Below are 17601 nucleotides of genomic sequence, written 5' to 3'. Positions count from 1 at the left end.
AGGAAACCCATATGCACCCACTGAACTGTCAGGAAGGAAAGTAAGAACAGACTACAGTGGTACCTCGGGTTACATACGCTTCAGGTTACACACTCTACTAACCCAGAAATAGTGCTTCAGGTTAAGAATTTTGCTTCAGGATAAGAACAGAAATCGGGCTCTGGTGGCACGGCAGCAGCAGGAGGCCCTATTAGCTAAAGTGGTGCTTCAGGTTAAGAACAGTTTCAGGTTAAGAACGGACCTCCGGAACGAATTAAGTACTTAACCTGAGGTACCACTGTACTGTGATCTACCTACCTACCAACCAACAAATATGGAGAGTTCTAGTCAAATGTCTCATGTTCATTCATCTCTGACCTCAGAGTTCTGGCTAAACATGTGATGCACTTTTATTGATGGCTGCATTTGTAGCTGTGCTGCTCTCAGTCTGCACATACTGCTGTTTTAAACCGGCCTTTACTGCAGGAAAAACATCAATATGGATTAACAGCATGGACATAATGCCTAAGAGGAAATCAGTGCAGCGTCAAATAAATATTGATTTACAGATCCTTATTATCAAGCTGACTAGGGAGCGGGTGACCTTTGTAGAGCACTAGAGTGAACAAGGAGATTGCAATAAAGACAGGGTTTTTAAAAATAATAATGCCAAACCTAGTGTCTTAATGCATCAGAAGAATGCAGTGTAGGCTTTGTTTTGAAACCTCTCATATTGTATTCCACACAAGGCGAGTAGCCAGGGAATTCTTACGGATGTGGTAGTCCAATAAACGTGGATGTCCGTTGTCCATAATGGCTGCCATCTAGACAATTGGGGAGGGAGAGAAGATACACATTTGCATTCCAGGGTTTTATATAATTTTTTTGCTGCATCCATTCTCCTGACTGGATAGGCAAGTCTGTGTTTAGAGGAAAGGCAGCCAGGAAGGCTTTGGTCTGCTATAGGTCTTCTATAGGTGAAATACTTTTGAAAACACTTCTAAACATGTATTCTTCTCTGCTTGTGATGTGGCTGTCTAGGATTGTGGTCAAGAGTTTCACCACTAACCCAAATGGCATAGTAGATCTACCTGTGCATTCATTCCTTTGCTTGTCTGCATGCAAGACGACTCTGTGCACATCTACATAGATTATGCAAACATTTATTTATTTATTAATGAATGAATGAAAAAGTAGTTATTCACTACCAGGAGTCCTAAGCAAGTAATGGAAATAAAGACTGTGGTTTGCTAAGGTGCATTCCTCTCTCAAGTTCACCATGGATCAAATTTTCCTTCTCATCTGTTTCCAAATGTGTCCTTAACTGAATTAATAATTCAATTGTTCATCTCCTTTTCCATTTGAAAAAGTGCAAACATTCTCCAAAATTTTTGGCGGAAGAAATCTAAGCCCAGTATGAGGAAAGCCTGATAAAAAAATAAACAATATGTTCTTTTCACTATGCCTTTATTGTGCTCCTTCTGCTTGAGACACCAACAATATAAACAAATATTACAATATAATGACTTGCGTTTCCCTCCAAAGAGAGGGGTGGAGTGGGGAGCAAGTGAGATTTAGTAACCCCTAAATTCTATGATGTTTTTAAGAGACACTTAATCACACAGGGATCTCTTAAGATCTCTTTTGTAAAGGATCCTAGGGACTACATGCCCAGGTGTATAAATGCATCACACAGAGTAAGCACTGGTAGATTTCAATCTTTTGTTTGTTTATTTATTTATTTACAAAGGGACACATATTGTAATTAGACAATTTCTATACCATTAAATATATAAAAATATTACTAAGTGATACATAGAAAGCTAAAACAACAACAGAAAAAAGTTACAAGAATACACTGTGTTACATATGTAAATGTACAAAGGCAAATGTTTCAATAATACAAAATAATTTCAGAATGTCAGGTTTCATATCCTGGACCTTGTCACAAACAGGTCCAACGGCATCTAGAAACACAATGGGAGCCATGATCATGTTGTTCTCATGGTAGCTAGCATCTCTGGACATAAAATTAGAAATGGAAGTAGCAACAGATTTCATAGGAAATGAAGATGCATTCTGAATCCAGAATGAAGATGCATTATGGATCTAGAATGAAGATGCGTTCTGAAACAATAATAATAAATATTAATAATAAATATTTTTATTTATACCCCGCCCTCCCTGGCCGAGACCGGGCTCAGGGCGGCTAACACCAAATATATAATACATTAAAAACACAAAACCAAACGATTAGTTTAAAATACAATTTGAATCACATTGAAAATCAAAATAAAATTAAGTGGGAACCCACAAATCATAACTGTAGGGTTAGGAATTAAAAGTTCACTAGGCCCGGCCACCCATGCTGGTCCCATATTGCCCGATAGAAAGAGCCCCCATGAATGAAGATGCATTCTGAATCTAGAATGAAGATGCATCCTAGGTGTCTGATTCCCACTTCCACTGCCCCCAATTACATAATCACTTCGTACAACAATTTACACAAGGGTAAGGAAATTGCTTTTCACCATGGATACTGGTAAAAAGGAATATTGTTTAATAAGTTTGTTATTGCAAATTGTTCATCTAGTGCTAATGAGGAAATGGTGCAACACAAAAGCCTGCAATCTTAAATACACTTGTTTGGGAATTTAAGTGGCATTTGCCCCAGAGGAACTTATTTCTCAATGAAATGCATGGGATGATGTTGTAGATTCTGCTTCGAAAGCATCATTGTTCATTACTGACTATATGAAGGCTTTAATACTGAGCTCTGGAAGGGAACATTCACTTTCTATTATGCAAATGTAATTTCATGGTATCACACATCCATAGGGCTATCTTTCTTTACTCCCGCGGCACAAAATGCATCTGCTACATTAATGCATTTGATATATCGTATTTGATGTGATTTCAAATGATATTTATAGTAATTTTTATAATGTCATTAACTGTCCCCAGCACATCCTCTGATGTTTCGTTTTCTCCATGTACTTTGAAGAATGGCCAACATAATTTGATTGTAAGGCAGTTTGGCTCTAACTTCACTCTTCCTAAATTAGAGATTTCTGCAATTGGCTACTATTAGCAACTTGATGCTGCTGCGATATGAGAGTCATGTACTTTCACATATGTTTCCAGAAGAAAGAGATCAAATAACTGGACGTAATAATACACCGATGATAACTGAAACAGGGCAGTTGAATTCAGGCACTTTAAGGAGTGGTCTGAAATTCTTCTGAACCTTGTATATCCAGGGTTGTCAACATGGTGTCCGTGGGTACAAGTGTGCCCATCAGTACCTCCTTTGGCACCTGTGAAAAATTGCAGTACAGTGGTACCTCGGGTTAATTCATTCCAGAGATCCGTACTTAACCTGAAACTGTTCTTAACCTGAAGCACCACTTTAGCTAATGGGGCCTGCTGCTGCTGCCGTGCTGCCGGAGCACGATTTCTGTTCTCATCCTGAAGCAAAGTTCTTAACCTGAAGCACTATTTCTGGGTTAGCAGAGTCTGTAACTTGAAGCGTATGTAACCCGAGGTACCACTGTAAATATTTTCTTTAAAAATCCACAATACAGAAGAGTTTGCTTTTTCTGCTCAGTTCCTGTTTGCACTGCCTCAGCCTCTCCTATGCTGAACAGCTCCCTTCAATAAGCTCACATTTCATTGGATGCCAGGATTTGATGCCCACCCTCCCATCTGTTCTGAATAGAGAAGTGCAAAGAGCTTTTCTCTGTGAGTGAACAGGGTGGCAGCAGATGTAATTGCCCCCCCCCCCGGTTGAAGGGGTGAGGGGCAGGGTCATGCCTGCATCATTTTGTGGTCTGCCTTTTTTCTTCCTTTTTTAAAGATGTGGCAGTCTTTATGTCCTATGGCAGCCAATTTGTGATGGGCACTCATTGCACTTCCTTGAATCCTCATTTGGTTGTATTTGCTAGGGCTGATGGGAGTTGTGGTTCAGCAACATTTGGAAGGACAAATGTTCTCTACTCTTGGTGCATGGGATTGCAGCCTGAAGATGATGGTACAATAAGACCTTTATTTTATTTTACAGTGGCACCTCGGGTTAAGAACTTAATTCGTTCTGGAGGTCTGTTCTTAACCTGAGGTACCACTTTAGCTAATGGGGCCTCCCGCTGCCGCCGCACGATTTCTGATCTCATCCTGAAGCAAAGTTCTTAACCCGAGGTAATATTTCTGGGTTAGCGGAGTCTGTAACCTGAAGCGTATGTAACCCGAGGTACCACTGTATTTTTAAAATCAACGTTCAGCCTTCAGTTAACAGTTATTGTGGGTAAGGAGTTTAACACACTGCAATTCAACAGCTGAATTTAGGATTTGGAACGCAAGGTGCCTTATTTTGCCAGCTTATTTCTTTTACACACACACACACACACACACACACACACACACACACACACACGTTATAAGCAACACAATGACAAGACCTGGAAAGACAAGCTTTGCCGTATTTCTCTGATTGGGGCATGCTTTTGTAATGTGACCTTGCAGCCCGCCAGTTGGTCTGTAGCACAAAATAGGCACAGTCCTTGGAAATAAGACAGCAGGTGCAAGTTAATTAAATAAGGGAACCATGCTGCTTTGTGCTGGAAGAGAGCATGCACCCTGCTCACCTCCCACTGTTACATTCACACTTCCTTGCGAGATGTTAAGGTTTTTCTTATATGGAAGATGTTGCATCCATAGGGCAATGGGAAGAAGGGAGGAGGGCCTGTTTGGGCGCAAGCCAAGAATGCTCACTTAGCCAGCCAGTCTAGTAACTCTGCAGCACATCTGTGTGTCAAGGCAAGAGAGAGAGAGATTGCAGGCACCATCCTGATCCTGTATAGATATCTCTTTTTAATAAAACTTTATTATTTTTCCAACTTGGGAGAATAAAACAAGCAATATGCAGAGCATTTTCAATCAAGTTTAGTTAAAATGCAAAATGTGCATTCCAAAAAGGAAATGCCTCACAAAAGAAGCATTCAATTTCTACCATCCAACATCCACAAAATTTAGAAAAAGACACTATTATTTATTACCTTGGAAAAGGGGATTATTATTATTAAGCCCCTTCAGCCCAATCCTATCCAGAGTTAGTGGTCCCTATTAAAATCAAAGGGGTTAGGCATACCTAATACTACCCAGGCTCATGTTGTGTATAGTCAAGAAAATCCAAAAGTGATATATCTGGAAATATGTTTTTTAACGTCATTCCATAGGTTTAAGATCATGTATACGAAGACATGTGAATGCTTCACCTACATCCTATGCCGTCCTTCATATTTGCTCCATCCAAGGTAAATATTTCAAAACAACCCCAACTAGCCTTTGTTCTGTCTGTACCAAAGTGAACCAAAAATATAGTTCATGTTCAGGAACAGAAAATTAAGAGTAATAATAATAATAATAATAATAATCACATAAATTAAAGTGTTTGCAATATAGTTAATATAAGTTATATTAACTATATTGCAAACACTTTAATTTATGTGATTATTATTATTATTATTATTACTCTTAATTCATTTATTTGTACCCCGCCCATCTGGCTGGGTTTCCCCAGCCACTCTGGGCGGCTTCCAACAAAGATTAAAAATACATTAAAATGTCACACATTAAAAACTTCCCTAAAGAGGGAAATGTAATTCAGTGTGTGCCCCCTGCCCCGGGTTCTGTGTGGAAGTGCTCTTGTAGCCCACTTGGTATGAGAGGCTGGACTGCCTTGCACTAGAGCTTCAGCATTTACTGACAGCCTTCTGGGCAGAACTGCTGATTCTAGTTTTAATTCTGTGACCCTCAATCGCTTCATCTCGGTATACCTCAAAAACCACCTTCTTCCCTCTGTCCTGTTGGGATCTCTGCCCTCTGTAGCATTTGCAGCTTTTGTATTAATGGTGCACCAGTTTTTCCAACAAGGAGGCAGCTGCTTATGATGGTACTATGACAACTGTGTCTGGAGTATGTTCTATGAAATTAACCTATGGTCTATATGATTCAGTTTTAATGTTTTTATGTATGTGCTTATTCTTGCTGTGTAGTCAGCAGGCAACACAAAGCTAATGTACTTTAATGCTCTTTAAAAAAAAAAAAAAAAGCCAAAGAGCTGTTCATTTTGAGGTTATATGACAAGCTTTATGCTCCATTTGCAACAGATTTAACACACCAGCAAAGCAAACAAAAGCAGTATTGTTTCCTTTGCAGTTTCCAGTCTTTTGTCTCCAAAGAATTCCAGGCCTTAGTAGTTATGGATGAAGGTTTTCCCTGCTCTTAGGGATGCTATTTATGATTGGTTTAAATAATGGAGAGAGAGACAAGAGAGCACATATATTGTCCATGATCATTTTGAAAGGCCACACCAAAGAAGAGATTATATTTAAAAAGCAGCTAAAAATGTGGAAGCCTACCCTTCTTATTTCAGTAATATAGCAACTGCGAGTCAGTCTAAAAATACCCTCCTGGCACAATGGAAGTGAAAGAATCTCTCCCACACACACACACACACACACACACACACAGAAAATCAATGAGAAATTGCTTCTTCATGCCCTCAAGAAGTTCTAGTTAACAACACTGAACAAACGCCAGATTCTCTAAATGACAGTTACATGTGCAGCTTTTCTAATTCACACTGTTCAATTTACTTCTCAAAAGCTGCCAAGACCAAACATCTAAAGTTTGGGGAATATATCCATTTCATCTACTTATTTATTTTTCACTCCTTACACAGGAGTTTTGTGCCTGTAGCTTCACCCTTGGTGGGCTTTTCCAGGAGCATTTTGTACCTGGGAAAATCACTCCCATCATGCCTTTGTTAAGACAATATGCTTCTACAGTGGTACCTCGGGTTACCGTAAGTACTTAATTTGTTCCGGAGTCCATTCTTAACCTGAAACTGTTCTTAACCTGAAACACCACTTTAGCTAATGGGGCCTCCTGCTGCCACCGCACTGCCGGAGCACGATTTCTGTTCTCATCCTGAAGCAAAGTTCTTAACCCGAGGTACTATTTATAGGTTAGCGGAGTCTGTAACCTGAAGTGTATGTAACCTGAAGCATATGTAACCTGAGGTACCACTATAGTAATCTAGGGAGCATTCCATCTGAGACAATAATTAGCAAGACTGCAACACCATCGGCACCTTTCATCCTCGCAACATTTCCAGAACTTCATTGTTATTTGGTGTCTATGTTTCCCTACTTGGTTTCTCTATGCAGATGTCAGCAGTAAACATGCACTATGTTTTTTTAAAAAGCACACTAACCTATGAATGAAGCTTTCATTTTACCCAGTATTTTATGTTGTCTGGTCTCCTTTGATTAGATCTTACCCATCATGTTAGTAAATGACATTTGTAAAGATTCCAAACTGATTTGCAAGAGGGACTTCATAGAGCTGAATGGGTTTTCAGAGCATTTGGGTTGCCCTTGCAATAAAATATTGATATTGCCATATTTTTATAATGTTATTTTTTTAAAAAAGAAATTTAGATCATGGGTCACTTGCTTCCTTTGCTTGGGCTGTGTACTCTGATGAAATGTAGGAATAAATTCATAAAGATACAATGTGCCTAGGGATGATTAGGGCACCATGCGAAAGGTCGCCGTCTTCTAGCCTCAATTTTTGAGGAATGGATGTGACATTTAAATTGTATATCATTTCAGTCATAACAAATTTATTTATATCATGTGTTACCGGGATCGTTTTTACATACATTATTTGTTTGATATATTATGAGCTATTTGGATCACTCTGTATTTGCATCATAATGTAATGTCATGTGCCATCACCATGACATTAGCGGCTAGGCGCAATGAATATTACTCATTTAGAGGCTATGCTGATTGTAGGAGCTGTCACATAACAGTTCACTAGTGCCAGCATACTCTGAGATTTCATGCATTGGTTTTGAAGGGTTTTTATATACAGGGATGGGAAAATTATAAACTGATGGACTAATGCAAATCTAGACCATGAAATGGAACTCTCATTAATTTATATGTAAGATTTTTCACAGTGAACCATTTATACATATCGGGTAAAATGCTGTGTATAATTATCACTTTAGAAAAATGATTGCCAATAAATAAGTGTCCTAAATATAAAATAGCAGCAGTTTAAAACTGGAGCTTCTCCTATGCATTGCAATGAGATTGGGGTTGGACTAAATGGGTTTTTGGAGTCTCCTCCTGCCTTTTGATTTTACAGCTGTAAATATGGGATTCTGCAGGAAAAAGGGGGCTGTTTCTTTGTGACATAAATAGCCTTGCTTGGTCAGTTAAGTACCCACTTTGTATTATAAGCCAGGGAAATGGGTTCCTACAGAAAGTAAATAGCTAGAGATCCTTCTGGTCAGTTAGCACAAAGGGGCATCTCTTTCTTGCCTTGCCCTCCCCTGTCTGGAGGTGACATCAGCCAGGTGTCTGTCTGTGTGTATGAAAGCGAACAATAGCTAGGCAGTCTTGAAAGTGAGCCTGAAAAGAGAGATGGCTGACTTCCTCTCTGTAATAATTGAATGCTATGCCATTGGGGGGTTCCCCTAGAAAGCTTACTTTTATTTTTATTTAAAACATTTCCAGGGACGCGGGTGGTGCTGTGGGTTAAACCACAGAACCTAGGACTTGCCGATCGGAAGGTTGGCGGTTCGAATCCCCGCAACGGGGTGAGCTCCCGTTGCTCGGTCCCTACTCCTGCCAACCTAGCAGTTTGAAAGCACGTCAAAGTACAAGTAGATAAATAGATACCGCTCTGGCGGGAAGGTAAACGGCGTTTCCGTGTGCTGCTCTGGCTCGCCAGAAGCGGCTTAGTCATGCTGGCCACATGAAGCTGTATGCCGGGTCCCTCGGCCAATAAAGCGAGATGAGCACCGCAACCCCAGGGTCGGCCATGACTGGACCTAATGGTCAGGGGTCCCTTTACCTTTACGGCATTGGGGGGTTCCCCTAGAAAGCTTACTTTTATTTTTATTTAAAACATTTCCAGGTCACTTCTCTTGGTAATGCCCATCCAAGGGGGCTTGCAATAAAAATTTCAAAATAGCTGTTGGAAGTGCAACAGCAGAGATCATTCAATTTGTAACGTAGGGGCTGATTCTGTTATTAGTAAGCCAGCTAACCATTATTGATGTCACATTATTGCTGTCACGCTCTTCTTTTCAGAAAGTTGTGTGCTGACTGAGAAGGTATTTTTCACTTACTGTACTTTCACACATCTCAAAATTAAGACTCTGATTAGCCCAGCACAAATTTTCAGCAGAGGCACACGGAAGTGATTTGGATGTGTACAGGTGGCCAATGTCAATCTACAAACCATCTGGGCATCATCTGGCCTTATTTCATCAATCAGAACGTCATTGGGTTGGATTCTTTTTTTGGAGGGCAATTTTAATATCAATGTCAAATTTAACCCGGGGGATGCACACCCTTGCCCTATAGCCTGTTGTCGCTGGCTGACCAATCAGTGCAAAAGTCTTCTTCACTGCTTTGTGTGAGGTGATCCTTTGCTTGTAATACTCATGCCATTAGGTAATGGCATTCATTTGGTGACAAATATTTCATAGGGCTTTGCTTGGTGGAAGCAACAGCTGTTATGACTGAGCACTTGCGACATGACAAGCAACCATTCTCTTTGAAAAGTTATGGGAAATGATTTAATTTGAAGACTCCAGCTTCACTACACTATTAAAAAATAATTGCTTCCTGATGCTGCATCAAAAATCCAGATGATCTAGAAGAATATATATTCTAGTCTTCCAAGTAAATCTCTCCCAGCAATTTGTAAGGAGGTGTTTAAAAAACAAAAGCAGAAATAGTAAATGAGCAACCGAAACAATGACAATTGTTTCATTAGAATGGTGTTTCAAGCATGTTATGAAGATGGATGGGTGACTAAGAAAGAGCACCTTGAAAACACCTCATTGACACAAATACTTCTCTCTCACACTCACACTCACACTCACACATACACCCTCACACACAGGCTGTGATTCCTGAGCTTTCCCCCTTAATGTTTTTTTACAACAGCAATTGCCAAATGGACCAGGTCCATGATTTCCTGCATTGGCAAATGAAACTGCTTTCCCAGGGGACAATTGGATTGCCTTTGACTTCAGTAAACAGTTTAAATACATAAGCAAATTCACTATAGCATCTCTCTTCAGAAAGAAAGAACATGTTTTTCCCCATGAAAGATTACAATTGATGCAGGAAGGCCAGTTGACTCGTAAATTGGAATCCATGTCCCAGTCATATTTCTGGCTGGCAAAGGAAGCCATTATTGGCTCATGCAGTTGGCTGTTCAAGTGCTGCCTAGAACAGCTCCCTAAATATATGTCTTGCTCAATGAATATTAGATAAAGCTTCTGAGCTGATGAACATGCTACTTCTTTGCTGAGCAATACATGGTGGCTGCGAGTTTGCTACCAAGCTAGATTCAAGGTTCTTGTGTTAAATCACAAAACCTTACAATAACTTGGGCCTAATGTGATGTAAGAACCATTTGATTCCCTGTGCTCCACCTCAGCCAGTGAGACATTCTTTTGGTGGTCCCCCACCCGCCTGAAGTTCAGTCTGCCTTTATCTGGGACTGAGCCTTTAGTGTGGCAGGCCGTGCCCTGTGGAACTCATTGCCACAAGAGGTACAGATGTCCTTCCTGCTTTCTTCTAGCTGTCTTTTAAAAACTATACTATTTTGGAATGTGTATTTTTTATTAAAAAAACCCCAACCCAACTAGTTTTCAAAGTTGTTTTGATTCATTGTAGTGATATGTCGTTTACATTGTATACCACATGTGCTTTTTATGAATGTATATAGATAAATAGATTCTCTTCCGGCTGTTTGATAGCTGTCAACTGCTAGTATGTCTTAGGGATTACATATAAGTTTTTGAGTCCTGCTTTCTGATTCTTTTCAGGCCTGCTTAGTTAGGCCTGCATTCTTTCTCCACTGTATTTTCTACTAGTCTATTTTTATAACTTCCAAGCTAGTCTGTCAACATGTAACAGAAGTGTTACATTATGTGTGAACAATTTATATAAGCTGCGGGTGCTCAGCTTGCTTAACACTGAAGGTCACATAAGAGAATCATCAGTACCTGATGTGTTACTCTGATCATCCTCACATTTTATTAATGCATATTAACAGCTGCATGACCAAAACAGGTTTCAAAATACTTTTAATATATTTGAAAATTAATAACACGCGCAATGTATGTTGGACAATTTCCTGGACTCATCATTGCAAGTTATCACCAAATGTTTTATTTTCTTGCCAGAACCACATAAAATCTTTACAAACTCCCATAGTTTCATTTATATGAAATGCTTGATAAAAATACACATATTGGACTTGATGGTCAGATATAGGGAAGCTGTGAAGATGTTTATATCTAATTTATGTTGGTGTTTCTATGATTGGTCTCTCCCAAGTGATACAACTCATTCAGTGCAAGAGTGTCTCTGTTGGCCTGATGAGTGAAGGGAAAGGATGCAAGTTGTCATACCCTTAGTATGACCTGTCCTTTCCTCTACTTCTCCATTAAAAAGGAAGGGGAAGAAACTCTCCTTGCCCCCTAATGGGAAATTATGAATGTGCTTGGAGTTAAATTACTATATAATTCATGGTTTACTGGAGTATATAAAAGCATTTGCTCCAGAGATGAAAAGCTTTGAGCCATGGTATATTTGCTGGGAAGACGGTTGTTTCTCATTATTTATGTTATTTTGTTAACATGCTTTTAAAGAAAAAGTTTCCTTTTTAAAAACGAACTCTTGTATTTGACATCCTGTATCCACTTACCTTTGTCATTTTATATTATGCTGTTTCTGGCGTAAGTCCCTTTCTTCCTTGGGATTTCCTTCTTTTCTACTTAAAAGAATCTGGCATACTGTGGGCTCCTATCAGCATTGAACCAGGAATGGTCAGCCTTCCAGAAATCAAGATTGCATGCAAGGCAGTTAAGTCAGAGTAGCTGTATTTGAAGCCATGGGGATTAAACAAAGAAGAAAAGAGTAACTTTTATTGGCTCAGATGAACTCTGGAGCCTGAAATGGGCAATAAGAAACTGCTCCATACTTCTGAGCATTTGAGTACTGTATAGAGTTACAGATCCTGACAACTTCAGATGATTTTGTGTTGAATCTAACACAAGATTTTTCCAGTGAATTTTGGAAAATTGGATGTAGAACATGACTCATTAGAATGCTCATTTCCCCAAGATTACCCAGCACATGGAAGGAGCATAGCCAGCCATATTGTAACCTAGTCTTTGAATTTGTAATGTGTTTATTTTGTATGCACATTCTGTGCTTTGCTGCAGTTTGCATTTATAATCCCTACTAAATTGCCTCCTACTCAGGACACTATGCATTTAGAAATAGCGCACATACTTCTCCACCTAGATGTAGAGTGTGATTCTTCCCCTCTGCAACCCAACAGCAGAACCTGCACTTCAAAAGGTTAATATTCAGTTGCTTGGGCTCCTAGAGCAGCATGATATTTTGGATCAAGGTTGAATTTATAAAAAGGTTTTTGAGAGTGTTCATTTAATTAGTAAAACCAGGAGGAGGGGAAACACTTCCTCACCCATACTCAAATACAAAAAAGACACAGGCATGTGAAAGGCTCTTGCATATGTAGAATCTGGCACATACCATCTTCATACAAAATAATACTCATAAAGGAAAACATGGAACCTGTACTTGTGATGCATTTTGTTTTCAGAGGCACGTCGCTAATTCTACACATGTGCACTCTTCACACTTCATGGGAATTGCAAAATAGGTAGATACTTTATTTTCCTTATTTATTTCAATCTCATAATTATAATTTAGGGTTCTATTGTGATTTAGCTCACTTTAGGATTTACTTTTAAAATTTAGCATTTGAGGATTCTTGGGCGATATAAAAAAAATGCCCCAGATATTTCATGCCATGAGATATATTTGCTGATGCACACATAATACACATTATCAGTCATGTAGGTAATATAGTAAGTTCATATAAAGAAATAATAATCTCTCCCTGCCACATGCTAAAGCTTGGGGATATGTCTTGCTTTCCCCAAGACATGTACAGTAAAGTGACGCGCCTCAACTTTTCAATGAAATTGACCATGGCAGGCTTGTGAGAACATCAGCATTAGACATATGAATAGGGCAACCAGCCACCAACAACAGAAGGCCTTTTTGATTGATTTTAAATTAAGGTCATGGTCCCTCAGGCCACAGAAAGATTTGATTATTTCCGTCATATTTGAAGTGTGTGTTGGGTGTCTTTTCTCTATGGGCAGCATTTGGCTATTTCATAGAGCAGTGACCCCAAAATTTATCAAATGTTCAGAAAACCTAGAACAGTCACAATCCTTGTGGCAATTATATACACCTTATTTAACAATTTGCTGTAACTTCATCTAATAACTGTATATATAGTTATTGTATTTGGAAGAGTCACTCCTTTGAAATTGCTTTGATTTATAAACAGCATCAACACAAACGTATACATAGCGGAGGTGCTGGAAGATACAGTAATTATATTGTAAGGAACAGTGGACTTCTCATAGCCTTAAAAAGTACAATCACATTTATTTATGAGTCCCTATATAACTATGACCATGTGTATGTTCTTGCAACCCTGTGGTCTGAGAGCCAGTGTGGTGTAGTGGTTAAGAGCGGTAGTCACGTAATCTGGGTAACCGGGTTCGCGTCTCCGCTCCTCCACATGCAGCTGCTGGGTGACCTTGGGCCAGTCACAGTCTCTCAGCCCCACTCACCTCACAGAGTGTTTGTTGTGGGGGAGGAAGGGAAAGGAGAATGTTAGCCGCTTTGAGACTCCTTAAAGGGAGTGAAAGGCGGGATATCAAATCCAAACTCTTCTTCTTCTTCTACCCGCCTAACCCTTTTCTACTTTGCTAGTTTATAAAAGAATGTAATTCTGGAAAAAGCTTTGGATGAAAATCTTGAAATGAATAAAGCAATCAATGACACAGTGGCACAATTCAGGCCTTATACCGTACACACTACAGTAATCCTAACATAGAACTCGCTGTGGTTTGACCTCGAATCAGGCCCATGGCATGACTTCTGGTGGTTGAACAATGGTCATAATCACACCAAACCATAGATTGCTGACTGTGAACCATAGCTTGTCAATTCAGACATGTCACCAAGCCATACCTAAGCTGCTTTAGTCATATTTTTTTTCTTCTGACACTGATTATTTCAAAATGTACTGTGTGAAGATCATTCAAGTGCTTAAATGAAACAGCAAGTTGGAAGAGCAATCGTTGCCTGATTTTTATAGAATCAATGATGGAACTAAAAAAAACCCAGCTATATGTAGTTGGCAAGCTTATGTAATATTAGTAAACAAAATCAAGATTAATGTACCAAACTTTCTAAGATGGACTTTACAAAAAATATGGCCATCTTAAAATAAGTGTATATGCTAAATATATATGGTGCAAACTGATAGGCTAGGAAAGTCAGTAGTGTAGGGTTGCCATATTTCAAAAAGTAAAAAATCAGGATACCCCAGAAGTTGTTGAGCTACAAGAATTTTTGAGTTTGGGAGCTTTTTTAAGGCATTTTCGGCACGATTTAACCCCCGTTGCTGGTTTTCCAGGACATTTGCCCAATTTCAAGAAAATAATCCAGGCAATTCCAGGGCATGTTCTGGAGAATCAGGACGTATGGCAGCCCTACACTAGTGCTATAGTCCAAAAAAGCCAGAGCATTGGCAGAAACTATTATGGCAAAAACTGAAATTATTTACAAACAAGTATAGTAATGTAAATCACAATTACCTGGTGCTAATAACTAACTCTGAAGGGTAAAAAGAAAAAAAATCAAACACACTCTTCCCATGCTGCGGCACCCTCTTCTATATTCACAAATGCTTAAGACAGTCTATATAACAGATTTTAGTTTGTTACAAGAGGGCACAGAGACCACGAAGCAGAGTTTTAAAATATTTAATGAATGTCATATAAAAATATTATTTTTGATTCAATATTGGCACCCAGAATCCAAACACTGACAAGGGCTGCTGCTCCCATCTTGGGAACGTTCACACCGAGTTTGGCGATGACATATCAAGAGGCAGCCAAAACTATGCCAAAAAAGGGCACAGTGATGCCAAAGACACATTTCAGTCTGCCATCTTGATTCAAAATGGTGTCAAAATGAGGATGAAAAGCCTTGCCCCCTCCTTGGGAACGCTTGTGCCAAGCTTGGCCTTATCTCAAGAGGCATTCCAACCACAGAGACAGGAACCCACCTTCCAAAATGTTACACGGCATGAAGATATAAACTGCAATTACTAAACGTGTGCTATGTAATGGAACATAAAACCAGACATAAGAATACATTATAACTTTTCGTATCTTTCCTTATATTAGAATAGCTTGGTCTGCCACAACCCCAAATTCTTTTTCTATAATGCAGAATATTAGAGATGTCATCTTCAAATCCTTAACCTTTCAGTAGTACCTTTCTGTGCCAGAAACCCTTCAGTCTCAGGCTGTCTTAATGCAGAGCAAACTTCCCCTCTTTACTCCTCAGCTTTCCTCTCCTCTGCTATTCATATCCATCTGCAGTGCAACCCACCCTGCAGAGCAGGCCCCAATTTACAATTAACTTCTTTTCAAGACACCTCACTTCTCCCTGAAGGACGCTGCCAAATGCATGCACAATACAGACCCTTTATGCCAGGGGTCAGCAACCTTTTCCAGCCGTGGGCCGGTCCACCATTCCTCTGACCATGTGGTGGGCTGGACTATATTTTGGAAAAAATAATGAATGAATTCCTATGCCCAAGAAATAACCCAGAGATGCATTTTAAATAAAAGGACACATTCAACTCATGTAAAAACACGTTGATACCCGTACCGTCCGCGGGCCATATTGAAAGGCGATTGGGCCGCATCCGGCCCACGGGCCTTAGGTTGCCTACCCCTGCTTTATGCCTCTAGCAAAACGGATTTATGCTCCCCCCACCCCCCAAACCAGATTTGCAACCGAGAGGTCCCTAGGCTTCCCCTCTCCGTGGCCATTTTCTCCCTGCACCCTTCTCTCCCCCCAACCAGCCGCATCCCCCCCCCGCCCGCGCGCCTCTTTCCGTCTCCCTTGGGGGCTCCGCGCCAGGAAAAAACCAAGGAAAGCCGCTCCACCTTCCCCGCGCCCTCTTTCTCCTCCTCCGCCCTGAACGACCCCAAAATGCTCCTCATGTCAGGAGGACGTTTCTGTACAAGGAGGGTGGGAAGTTAAACAGCTGGCGCTTGCTTGCTTAACGCGCGTGCGGGGGGGGGGGGAGACCGGCGGCGGCGCGTGCCAAGCCCGCCTCTCGCGCTTGGAGACGGCGGGCATGCGCCGTGGATCCACGGACCCCCGCACCAATTTGGAGGCGGGCACAGCTCGGCTTCCGACTGCTCCGCCCCTCCCCTCCCTCCCTCCCGCCCCCTCTGTGTGTGTGTGTGTGTGTGTGTGTGAGGGAGACGGAGAGATACCAGGGATACTCAGACACCAGACAGCAGCAGCAGCAGCGACGACAGGGCAGGGCGCGCGTTGAAGCGGCACGTAGAGCGGCTCGCCCTCGTTGTCAGCCGGGCAGAGCCTGACAGTCTCGTTGCGAGGACGTTGTTAAAAAAGGGGGGTGGGTTTGTGGGGGGGTGGGCGAAAGAGAGAAGCCTTGGCCAGCTGCAGCTGAAACAGCGAAAAGGGAGGCTGCCGCGCGTCTTCCCAGCCTCCCACCCAGCCTGTCCGCCCGGTCCATGGAGCCCAGCTAAGGCAGCGCCGGCAGAGAGGACAGCGAGGTAACAGCCACGGGGTAAAAGCTCTCGGGTCGGCAGCAGATGGGAGACCTCGGCAGCCGAGGAACGGGCTGGAAGAGGAGCGGCGCGGGCGCCCCCTCTGCGCTCCTGCCCCGCTCAGCCCCCCCCGCGGGCGCCCTGCTTGGGAAGGGAGGGGGGAGGCTTTGGAGCTGAAGGTTAAGGAAGGGAGGGAGGAGCGAGCGCAGGGTCTCTTCTCTGGGGTGGGGTGGGGGGTGGATGCCTGTGAATCTGGCCAGCCCTCCAGGCGGGGGCCGGGGGCGGGCTGCCCTCTCCGGGTGACAGGTTGCCTGAGTCCAGGGAGGATGGGGAGGTAGGTGCTCACCATCGCCCCTCTTCAGAGGATGCTTTATGGGGAATTGTCTCTTTAATGTGGGGGGAGGGAAGAGGAAAGCTCCCTTTATATATATGTGTGTGTGTGTGGTATAATCATAAAGGTATAATTTATATATGTGGCATAATCATAAAGGGTTGCCCGAAAAAGAAAATGGGGAGGTTGTTTTCTCTGTACTGGGGACTGGTTTCCCATCCAATTTGGGTCCATAAGAGGGGAGGCTGAGGTTGTTGTGAAGCATCCATTTTGCCATCTGATGGGTTTGGCTGCACAGGAAGGAATGGATCCTTTAGAAGGGGATGCTTTAGCAATGCAGCGAGTGCTTCCCCAAGGCTCCTACTTGGCATGCTTTGCTGTGAAGTTGTATTTTGTGCTAAATCATTGAAGGGAGGCGGAGGAGGGAGTGATCCCAGCGGTGTCTTTTGACAGCATCCGCCTCAATTTGACTTTATGCAGC

At 41.5% G+C, this 17601-nt stretch overlaps 1 protein-coding gene and 1 long non-coding RNA gene across 5 annotated transcripts in view; one reads left to right on the top strand and one right to left on the bottom strand.

Annotated features, from left to right (window-relative positions):
- Window positions 1-17601, top strand: part of RAI2 (retinoic acid induced 2) — a 78174-nt gene that overhangs the window by 28119 nt on the left and 32454 nt on the right. Inside the window, exon 4 of one of the 4 annotated variants that reach the window (XM_083439458.1) lies at window positions 5211-5288. The exons of 2 other annotated variants lie outside the window; for them this stretch is intronic. The gene's annotated coding sequence lies outside the window, so the exon portion shown is untranslated. Of the gene's footprint in view, window positions 1-5210; window positions 5289-16430; window positions 16796-17601 lie in introns of those variants that run through there. One more of the 4 variants, XM_083439457.1, reaches the window with a different exon arrangement.
- LOC310676946 lies at window positions 14941-16196 on the bottom strand. Its single transcript, XR_014510815.1, has 2 exons — window positions 16154-16196; window positions 14941-15759 (listed from the first exon to the last, which is right to left on the bottom strand). It is a non-coding gene; the product is annotated as an uncharacterized lncRNA (long non-coding RNA).

The sequence above is a fragment of the Podarcis tiliguerta genome, assembly GCF_965153285.1.
Source record: "Podarcis tiliguerta genome assembly, chromosome: 4".
NCBI classification, from domain to species: Eukaryota; Metazoa; Chordata; class Lepidosauria; order Squamata; family Lacertidae; genus Podarcis; species Podarcis tiliguerta.
This window is presented reverse-complemented; position numbering and strand designations above follow the sequence as displayed.